General features: G+C 33.5%; 1 protein-coding gene and 1 long non-coding RNA gene across 2 annotated transcripts in view; one reads left to right on the top strand and one right to left on the bottom strand.

The window, feature by feature from the left end:
• PKIA (cAMP-dependent protein kinase inhibitor alpha) overlaps positions 1–12,141 on the bottom strand; it is a 94,778-nt gene that overhangs the window by 24,495 nt on the left and 58,142 nt on the right. Inside the window, exon 2 of the mRNA XM_029923872.1 lies at positions 11,553–11,681. The gene's annotated coding sequence lies outside the window, so the exon portion shown is untranslated. The remainder of the gene's footprint in view (positions 1–11,552; positions 11,682–12,141) is intronic.
• Positions 1–12,141, top strand: part of LOC115279316 — a 62,417-nt gene that overhangs the window by 31,670 nt on the left and 18,606 nt on the right. The window lies entirely within an intron of this gene.

Raw genomic sequence — 12,141 nt, 5'->3', positions numbered from 1 at the left:
ATGGCTTAGTAAATTGTTGAAAACAAGAATTGTCTCCATTTATTTATTGAATTGCCCTATTGTACATGGCCTGACCTGAAACGTGATTTTAAAGGTTGTATTTTGGTTTGGACATATAGTCTTTATTCTGCTGTTTCATTATAGACATTATAGTGTTTTTGTTTTGTTTTATTTATGAACTGCAGGCTGATTTACTCCAATTTGAATGCAGGTGGGAATTTATAAATTTCTTCAAGAACCTATTTTCATTGAATCATGTTGATTTTATTTTAATACAAATAAGACTTTTCCATACTCATAGATATTTGATAGAGTAAAAAACAAAAGAAAATAAAAAGGTCATTAGGAAAAAACCCAGAACCTTCACATGGAAAGTGATATAACCGACAGAAGTATATAGTGTTAGTAAGAGTAATTAGCACAAATAGACTGAGAAGTGGGCTATCACTGTAAAGTTTTAACTATGTTAGTTACCAGGAGGAGAAGGATTGCCTTACTTCCTTTATCTTTGTAGTTTCCTTTTTTTAATAATCTCAAAACTTTCAGGAAAGTTGAAATGACAATAAAAATAACTCATCACCCAAACCCTTTGAGAGTAAGTTGCCAATGCAATGCACTGTCTCCCTCAAATACTTTAATATGTCCTACAAGCATATATATCCAAATATAATCATGAAAATCAAAATCAAGAAATTAGCATGACATGTTACTACTGTGCTATCTAATTTTCAGACCCTTTTTAAGTTTTTACAGCTATCCAGTCATTTCCTTCAAAATTACAGAATCAGTACCAAGTCACATGTTGCATTTAGCTATCCTGTCTCTTTAGTTTTTAATCTGGAAAATTTTCTGTCTGACCTTCATGACTTTGAAACTTTTAAACATTACAGACCAGTCATTTTGTGGGATTTAGCTATTTGTATTTGTCTACAATTAAATTTAGGATATATGTAGTTGGAAGGAATATCACAGTAGTAACGCTCTATTCTTAGTTCATTCTATCAGATAATTTTGGCAAACTTTTAATTTATACCCTTACTGGGATATTAATTTTACTTATCTGGTCGAGGGGTGTCACCCAGTCTTCACTGCAAAGGTATTTTTTCTCTTTCCCTCACTCATAAGTTTTATGGTAAGGTACTTTGTATGTATGTAAATATCCTGTTCCTCATCAAACTTAAATTTATTCAATTTAATTATTTACATTAGTATGATCTCATAGAGTCTTATTTTATTTAATGGACTATAATTTGTTTCTATCATTATTTATTTTGAGGCTTAGATTGTTCAAGATTTGCCCAGTGGGAACCCCTTCAATTTGGCTTATATATGTTTGGGTATTTCACCATTCTTTTTTTATGTTTGTTTATTTTTAGGGGGGAGAGAGAGAGAGAGAGAGAGAGAGAGAGAGGCATAGTGTGAGCAGGGGAGGGGCAGAGAGAGAGGGAGACACAGAATCTGAAGTAGACTCCAAACTCTGAGATGTCACCACAAAGCCCAACCCAGGGCTGGAATTCATGAGCCATGAGATCATTTCCTGAGCCTGCTTAATTGACTGAGTCACCCAGGTGTCCCTCACCATTATTCTTTAATATCTTCCTTACTTCTTGAACCAATAATATGTTCTAGAATCATTTTATATTTTCTGTGCCCTAGCTCTGGAATCAGCCATTTCTCAAAAAAGCTTTAGTTCCTTCAGTTGGAAAACTGTATTTAGAAACCAAAATCGGATACAAGGTGTGCTTATTGCAACTGGCAAGCAGCAGCTCCAGGTACTCTCAATAGACAGAATTAAAGCATTTATGTAAATGTATACATATACACATTTATATGTTCATGAACACATTCACATTGTATCTATGTTTATTTATGTATCTATATATATTGAAAATCATGAGTTCACATTAATATCCTTGATCCCTATTCAGCACCACAAAGTTCATTCTAGTTTTCATCCTTTTCGTATTTTAACTCTTTCCTCAGATATTGAGAAACACTGGTTACCATATCCTTAACATCCTTACTTATTTGATCAATCTCCCTCTTAGCTAAGCACATTCTTACAGCTGCCATTCTCCCATCCCATGTTTTTTCCATCTAGAACAAGTTATGACTATCTGTATTGAGTGGTTGCCATGGCCACTCCTTCATAAGGATGTCCTTTGCATGCCAATTAGAATTCAACACTCCACACTTGTACAGACATCTCCCCCCACCCCTTTTCAGGCTCTGAGACCCAATGCCAAACCACTGTGGTTCCCTGCATGCCCACCATCCCCACACCAACAAAGACCAACTTGACCTCATCTAATAGCTTCTAGACTAAATTGTTCAAGAAGGGATGGGATAAGGAAGTGGATGAGAAAAGAAATGGGCAGGTATTTTTTCCCCCTACACAATATCTGAAGAGGTTCTTTATTCAGAGAATTATAAGGACATTATGAAGTATCAGTTGAAAAACTGAACCTAGATTACATATTTCTACAAATCTATATCCTTTAACTATATCTATGACACACATGTACACATAACTTTATAGCAAAAAGTATGTAACAAAAATATATTTTAATGCACAACAACACACATATATACAATGCTATTTGACTGTTAACTGCCAGTCCATTTCTATGAATGGATTTGCAAAACTCCCAGTTTGGGATAGCTTCTATACTGATCCTTATTGGATCCTCTTCCTCTTTTATCACTTAGGTTTTAAGTCATCTGTAGAGTCTCAGTTGCATCTCGTTAGTGAGTTGTATGGTCATTGGTAAACATGTCTGGTCTTCATGTATCTAAGGAAATACACCAGCCTAGTTTCTTTCAAAGGGCTGTCTGCAAACCATTTGCAACAGTTGAGGTACTTGTTAAAATTCAGGTCCTTGGATCCTGTCCTAATTTCCTGCTCAGCATCTCTGTAGGGGGGTAATGGGTATTTGGAAAACATTTCAACTGATTCTTAGGCATTAAATACTAAGACTATGGTATAGTTCACATATCTATAATTCTTTAAAGTTCACTGTTTAAAACACATAGGTCTTACTAACTATACTGACTTTGTTTTAGCTCTGTTAGTTCACATTTGTTATTTACCTACCTTAGACATTGATAGATATATGAATATTTGCCAAAGTAAAATATATTTATCTTATGCAAAAATATCTTCTACAAAATGTCTCCACAGAATGAAATATAAATGCCTTCTAAGATCTTGTTTGGAGGAATCTTACAGATTTTCCAGATATTAGGGAGTAGCAAATGTAAAGGCCCTGATCCTGGCAAAGCTATTACAAAAAGAAAAATCCTGAAGGAGACTGTGTGAGAGGATAGTATTATAAATGATGGGTTTGGAGAGTAAGGCAGAAGAAACGTTGAATAAGAGCATGTAAGAAATGTAAAGCAGTTTACGAGCTATTGTACTCAGACTATACGGGTTGGGGCAAGAGAGAAAGCAAGGACACTGTGTAAGAGGCTGCTTATTGCATTAGATGAGGCAAGATGGTGAGAAGTAGATGGATTCAGACTATATTTTCAAGTGAGAATTTCTCATGGACTGTATGTAGGAATTGTGGGGAAATGAGATTTTAAGGATGATTCCAACATTTTCGGTCTGAAAAACTGGATGAGTTATGGAGCCAGGAAAAACTGACGTGTAAGGGGTGGATCAAAATATTTAGTTTTATTTACTAACTTTGAAATGTCTATTCATAGAGTAGAGGTAGAGCTTGGATGAGTGGTTAGGGTTAGAAGTATGAATCTGGGAACCACAATTATCTACCCATTAAAGTGATGGGACCAGCTTAAAACTCATGAGTAGTGAGTGTAGATGGAGAGTGAAGAGAGAATGAAGGTTAGGGGATGCAAAAATTAGATGTTGAAGGATGGAGTTATGACCAAAGTAGACCGGAAGAGAATGATAAGTAAGAAATGAGGAAATCTAGGAGAGTATGGTATGTTGAAAGCTAAAAAAATATTAATTCTAGAAATTATGAAAGCTCATTTTCCAAAATTTCCTATGTTAATGATAATTTAATGTTTGATATTATAAAATGAGCTTTAGCAAACAGAAAAGCATAATCGATTGCAGTGTCATGGGGAATGGAAAAGTTGTGAAAAAATAGGTAATTTAAAAAATTTTAACAATTTTAAACAAATTTAACAATTTTAAACAAAAGTATCCATTTTAAAAATAAATGCACCATATTTAGACATATTTTGCCTTTGTGTCAATTGCACCTGTAGTATGCTATAGGTAAAGGATGAGAAATTGTAATTTATGTATCAAATTCATGGGAAAAGGGGGCAATCCCTACATTTTTTATATATTTTTTGTAAAATTCAAGAGTGTTATAGATTTTGAATCTTATCATATTTTAAACAGAATTTTCTGAATAATCATAATGATTTTAGAATCAGAACATATCTTATATATATGTATGTCTATATGTATAAAGACAATTTAAAAAAAAGGAGCTTACCACAATATTTTAAGTTTTAAAATTTATAAAATGTTAAGCATTTAAAGTTAGAGGAAATAAATCTCATGAGAATTCATTATCAGAAAGAACTCAGAATAGGGTAAAAAACAGAAGTAGGAGACTCATTTCTGCATGGATAAATATGAGGTTTTTAGGAGAAAATAATTGAAACTACACTTATAAGGGCATAATACTAGCTGAATGAAATAAAGATAACTATCATGGGAATAGTTAATAATTTTGAAGGTGGATTTTGAATATGAAGGCTAATACAGATTAATATGTGATTATAAAAAAGACAAATGAGGTAGTGGAACAAGAGCTTCTTCATCCAATCACAGTTTACCAGTAGTGAAGGGAACTTTTGATACTGTGTGTGGTATGTGCTACTTTAGGACAGTAAAGTAAACATTTAATTCAAGAAGGAGATTATGCAAAATATAAATAAGATTCAAAATATTCATGAATGGGAGCACCTTGGTGGCTCATTTGGTTAAGCGTCGGAACCTTGATTTCAGCTCAGCTCATGATCTCACGATTCATGAGTTCAAGCCTTGCACTGTGTTCTGTACTGACAGTGCACAGTCTGCTTGGGATTCTCTCTTCCTCTCTCTCTTTCCCGTTCTTTCTGTCTTAATCTCAAAATAAATAAATAAACTTTAAAAAAATCATGGATGGTGAAAGCTATATTGGATTATTTCAAAAAGTTAGGGATGGATGGTTAGGTTAAGTGACTTTTCTTTGTAATAACAAGAATAACTGTCACATAGAAGACTTCACTATGCCACTGACAAAATCCTGGGACTGCAGGTTTCCACAGTCTGATTGTCTAGAGTTATGTTGTACAGTACGGTATGCATTAGCCGCAGGTGGCTATTGAATACTTGAAATGTGGCCTAGTTTGAATTAGGAACTGAAAATTTAATTTTGTTGGCTTAAATTTACATTTAACTTTTAAAAACATGTGCAACTAAAGGCTATAATATTGAATAACACTAAGAACATTTACATAATTAAAGAAAAATCTATTGACCAGAGCTGACCTAAAATTTTAAAAACATTTTACATTTATTTCTCTTTGCTAAGAAAATCTTCTCTCTTATTAATAAGCAATATTACCAAGATGGTTAGATATAAGCTCAAAATGCAAAAACCTACTGTATTTCTATAAGCCAGAAACAGAGTTCTTAAAAGTCATTTAAGGGGCACTTGGGTGGCTCTGTCAGTTAAGTGTCTGACTTCATCTCAGGTCGTGATCTCATGGTTTATGGGTTTGAGCCCTGCATTGGGCTCTGTGCTGACAGCTAGCTCAGAGCCTGGAACCTGTCTTTGGATTCTTTATCTCCTTCTCTCTCTGACCCTCCCCTGCTCATGCTGTCTTTCTGTCTCTCAAAAATAAGTAGAAAACATTAAAAAATTTATAATAAATCATTTAAAATTTAAAGTTACCTAGGAATAAACCCAAATAAAGATGTGCAAGACATTTATGGAGAAAATAATAAAGCCTACTGAATGATATTAAAGAAGTCCTAAATAAATGGAGAGATATACTTTGTTTATTGATAGAAAGACTCATCATAATGATAAAAATTCTCCCCAACTTCATTTATACATTCAATACAATTTCAATCGAAATACTTTTTTTTAATGTTTTATTTATTTTTGATACAGAGAGAGACAGAGCATGAGAGGGGGAGGGGCAGAGAGAAAAGGAGACACAGAACCAGAAGCAGGCTCCAGGCTCTGAGCTGTCAGCAGAGAGCCTGACGCGGGGCTCGAACCCACGAACGTGAGATCTGACCTGAGCCGAAGCCAGAGGCTTAACTGACTGAGCCACCCAGGCGTCCCTCAATCAAAATACTTAACAGAGGTTTTGTGGAGCTGTTAGTTCTGAAATCTTTATGCGTGGTCAGATGTCCAAGAATAGCTCAGAAACACCTAAAGAACGTTATCATGGAGGATTTACTCAACAGATATAAAGATTATATAAGCCTATATTAATTAAGACAGTGTAGTCAAATAGACTCGTGGAACAAAATAAGGAGTTCAGAAATTGACTTAAATATACAGTATTTGGAGATCTGACCTATCACAGAGAAGTCACTACAGATTATTCAGATAAGGATGGACTATTTCCTAAACAGTCCTGGAAAACTTAGTTATTAATCAGAAAACAAAGAAATTAGATAATGCATACAAATACATTCTAGATGAATTAATTGCTTGAATACAGAATAAAAAATGCAAAAAAATTAGAATAAAATATGCTTTATCTGTGTAACATTAAGCTAGAAAAGGACATTTTAAGACAAAAAGGCACTAACCTAAAAGATAAATTTGATTTCATTCAAATTAAGAGGTGCAATTTATCACAAGATCAAAAAAGTGAGAAGACATAACCTTTGTACCATATGTAGTTGATAAAGGATTATTAATTTATATTTAAAGAATAAAAAGAAACTAGTAAAAAGATAATACAAAAATGGACCAAAGAAGTTCTCTGGAATTTCACAGAAAAGGAAACATAATAACAAACAAATGAAAGGATTTTAAACCTACTGGTAATTAAGGTAGCACAAATTAAAACTGTTTTAGATGGAATTATAGTCCTAAAATTCATATGTCAAAGTCTAAACTCCCATTGTTGCTGTATTTGAAGATAAGGCCTTTTAAAAGGTAACTGTGATTAAAAGGAATCATAACAGAGGCTATAATCTGACTGGTGTCCTAAAGAGATGAAGAAGGCACATATGCAGTAAAAAGGCCAAGTTAAGACAGTCTGAATGTAATAGTCATCTGCAAGCCAAAGAAAGAGGACTCAGGAGAAACGCAACCTACCAAAATCCTGACACTGGACTTCAAACCTCCAGAACTGTGAAAACTGTGAAATTTCTGTCGCTTACGCCACCCATCAGTGGTATTTTGTTAGGGCAACCTTAGCAGACTGATACTAAGACCAAATGAGATTTTATACCAATGGGATTGGCCATTGTAACCTCTGAGATATAGAACAAAAGGACTTCCAATTAATTCCATAACTTGGGAAAACATTGTCATTTTTCTTAAAGTTAGGTATTTTAATTCCCTATGACTTAGGAATTCTACTTTTACTTAAATATGGTTAAAATAAATCTTTCACATGTGTACTAAGAAACATTAAAATAAATGTTCATGGGAGCAGTGTTCATAATATGTCCAAAACAACCCAAATATCAATAGAGTAATAAACACATTTTCTTATATTTATAATGAAATACAGTAGTGAGAATTAATGAACACTAATTCAACGTGATGAACCTTAGAAACATAATGCTGAGTGGAGAAAAAGCAAGCACAGAAGACTACATAAAATATGAAATCCATTTTATAAAAGTCAATAATAAGCAAAATCACATATATAGTAAAAAAATTACATAAAAATTAAGTGGGATGTTGAACATAAAGCCAAGATCAGAGTTATTTCATTAGTAAAAGCTGGCAGGTGGGATCAGGGTAGAGCAAAATGATTCAGCAGTTTTGATTCTAGTTTAGTTTTAGTGGTGCATTTGCAGGAGTTTATTTTATAATTATATCTCATAACTTAATACATTTGAATATATTCTTTTGCATGTATTATATAATAGAGTTTTTAAAATTAAAATCCCCAATATACCAAAGATGACCCCTAGTCATTAATTATAGAAAAAGGAGTCTACTTTGACACAACATACATATTTTACTCTTTAATCTTTCACAATTGAAATCTTTCGGCTGTGAAAGTTTTCCCTCTTGACATGAGGACTTTATTTTCCATAAAGAGACATTCTACTTTGGGAGAGTTTATTGTCATTAATTAAGTGATGCTAGTCCTGTGGCTGCCTCAGAATGTTAAAAACAACTGATAACTACATCGCCTGCCTCAAGAGAATACAGTAGAAAGATGGAGTGGTGGAGGTAATATCATACATTATTGATAAATACATACAAAGGCAAAAATATTACAAAGCTATTTCCCTATCTAGCAACTTAGATTTTATTAATAAGTAACATTGGGATATATTATATTAATAAAAGAATAAAATAATCAAATGTGAGTGGATTTCCTCTTATTTTGCAATGAGCTCTAAGGCATTTTAGATAGTTACTTCATCTTCATATCTGAGAGAGAGAGAGAACGAGTACATGGTTTTGTGGAAGCTGCATTATGCTAAAATTTACATTTCTTTCTTTACTGAAATGACTTTTGTTGTTCCTTGGAAATGTAGAAGATAGCAGCAGCAGATTATAGAGAAATAGCCACCCACACAGTACTATGGCTATCCTACCTACCTGTGGAAAAATATAAATACCAATTTTAGAAGTTAGTGACTCTGAAATTGTCCTTACATTTGACATTATAAAAATGCTCCAGAAATCATATTTTGCAAATAATATGGCACAGAAGCTTTTCAGGGGATTTCCTATCCATATCTGAGTCATTTAATAATATGTGTAATGTAAGTATTATACCTAAATATAATAGGATGATTATATAAATGATTAAAACTAGATAAATTTTCTACAAAGCTGTAGTAATCAAAACAGTATGGTACTGGCACAAAAACAGACTTATGGATCAATGGAACAGAAGAGAGAACCCGGAAATAAACTCACAGTTATTTGGTCAATTAATCTATGACAAAGGAGGCAAGAATATACAATGGGAAAAAGATAGTCTCATCAATAAATGATGCTGAGAACACTGAACAGCTACATGCAAAAGGATAAATCTGGACCACTTTCTTATACCATACACAAAAATAAATTCAAAATGGAATACAGACCTAAATGTGAGATCTGAAACCATAAAAATCCTAGAAGAGAACATAGGCAGCAATTGCATTGACATTAACTGCAGCAACACTTTTCTAGATATGTTTCCTAAGGCAAGGGAACAAAAGCATAAATAAACCGTTGGAACTACGTCAAAATAAAAAGCTTTTGCATGGTGAAGGAAACCATTAACAAAACAAATAGGCAAACCTACTGAATGGGAGAAGATATTTGCAAATGATACATCCAATAAGGGGTTAATACCCAAAATATATGAAGAATGTGTACAACCCAATACCAAAACAAAAACAAAAACAAATAGTCCAATCAAAAAATGGGCAGAGGATTAGACAATTTTCCAAAGAAGACATACAGATGGACAACAGACATATGAAAAAATGCTCAATGCTGTAATGATCAGGGAAATGTAAATAAAAACCAGAATGAGCTATCACCTTACACCTGTCAGAATAACTAAAAGACAAGAAATAACAAGTGTTGGCAAGTATGTGGAGCAAAAGTAACCCTTGTGCAGTGTTGGTGGTAATGTTAATTGCTACATCCACTATGGAAAACCATGTAGAGATTCCTTAAAAAGTTAAAAATAGAAATATCATATGATCCAATAATTCCACTCCTGGGAATTTACCTAAAAACAAAAACTAAAACACTAATTTGAAAAGATATGCACCCTATATTTACTGCAGCATTATTTACAATAACCAAACTATGGAAGCAACTTAAGTATCCATCAATAGATGAATGAATAAGAAAGACATGGTACACACACACACACACACACACACACACACACACACATGAATACTGCACAATCATCAAAAAGTATAAGATCATGCCATTTGAGACAAAATGAATGGACCTAGATGGTGGTATGTTAAGTGAAATAAATCAGATTGAGATAGATAAACACCATATGATTTCACTCATATATAGAATCTAAAAAAATTAATGAATAAGAAATAAGCTGAATCAAAACTATAAACACAAAGAACAAACTGACAGTTGCCAGAGGGAATGGGGGTAGGGGAATGGGCAAAATGGGTGAAGGGGAGTGGGAGATATAGGCTTACAGTTATAAAATGAGTAAGTCAGGGATAAAAAGCACAGCATGGGGAACACTGTCAATAATATATAATAGTGTTGTATGGTGACTGATGAAAGCTACACTTGTGGTGAGCATAGATGAGAGATGTTGAAATACTATGTTGTACACCTAAAACTAACATAACATTATGTGTCAGCTATACTAAATATATTTTTTTTAACTAGATAAATTCTAGCTATACCGGTAGTGTGAGATCTAGGCTTTCACCTCATGGATACTTTTGCCATAGACCTTCACAAATATGAGGTCTGATTCTGTCTTATAATTATCCTTAGAATCATGGGGACTGATCCATTCTTGAAACAAATTTTATGGCTTACATTTAAAGTGTCAGTTACACTGCTGGATCCTGAGAATACAGATGTCAACACAAAACACATTTTCTAACACGTTAACTTTTCTCATTCATTCATCTATAGATCATTCAACATGGATCTTATATTGAGTACTGAGTACAGATCAAGTGGTGTGGTAAATGCTGAATATATAACTGCTAATGAGATGGATAGGCCCTGATTTTGACGTCACTACTGTCTTTTGTCTTGCTATACAATGAGACATCTTTATTATTCATTTTGCTTTAAGTTTTTATCTTGAATTGCTAATGAAAAATAAAATGGTTAGTGCAATTTTGACATGCATAGGTAATTGAGGGCCTCTTTCCCATGCCCTAATTTCCTCTCTTTTAACTCCCTATGTGCACTTACTTTTTGCCAAGACCAAAACTAGATGTGCCCAGTAAGAACCAATCTGATTTCTTTACACCATTGACTGCAGCTGCTCCTGACTTAGATTTTGTCCTTAATTTTGATAAGCAACTAGAAGATCATAAAGACAACCTAGAATATGATTTGCTTATGAGAGTGTAACAAAAAGATGAATCTGCTGCTCCACTTGACTAACCTCCTAGGATTAAACCAGTCACCAAGATCACTATATGTACTAGGCAACAATGAGCTAAAAATGGAAAAAAACGCATCACACTGTTATTGTATTCATTTTCCTCCAAGGTACTCTCTAATAAACAACATAACCACCTAGGGAATTGTAAACAGCTTCCTTGTATGTTATATATTCATCATTTTCCAAGTAATCCTATCATATCAGGGCATCCACATACTTTTTCTGAGGTGGTTGAATGTGAGACTAAGTGCTCCTACCTGATTGGAAACCTTCTTGTTCTTAATTCATTGGCTGTACTTGATTTTGTTTTTTCTTGGATCAGACCTTCAGACTTCTACCAGAAACTACTCCTTTGGAGAAACCAGGTTTTCCAGAAACTCAGGAAACTGAAATGGAGACAAGAGAAAGTGACATTTATTTGTACTTAAAGATCTCAATTTTTTAAAATTTTAAGTAAATGTCCAAACCTAGGGCTCTAAGCAGTATAAATAACTTAAGGGAAATCCAGTTTGTAAATTTGAAAACTCACAAGTGAATATGACAAGGGGTTTGGGTTGTATTTTGGGCCTTCAAGCCAAGCAAAAAAAAAAAAAAAAAAAATCCCAGTTATCCTTTGTTCATTACAACACAAAAGGCAAAAAAAGCAAGTTTTCTGTTTCTTTAAAATTTACTTCCTTCCTTCAGTCTTTGCCTAGATCTTTAGTAAATTATTAATTTGCCTAATTTATTCATAAACATAGGAACTTACAGAAGTCTATTTCACAGAGACCTTTAATGTATAATATTCACTGCTCACATGCACCATGAACTCCTCTTTTCAAGCACTGATGGATACGTAAGAATGTC

This window comes from Suricata suricatta, chromosome 15 (genome assembly GCF_006229205.1).
Source record: "Suricata suricatta isolate VVHF042 chromosome 15, meerkat_22Aug2017_6uvM2_HiC, whole genome shotgun sequence".
NCBI classification, from domain to species: Eukaryota; Metazoa; Chordata; class Mammalia; order Carnivora; family Herpestidae; genus Suricata; species Suricata suricatta.
The sequence above is the reverse complement of the archived record's forward strand: the minus strand, read 5'-3'. Positions and strand labels throughout refer to the sequence as shown.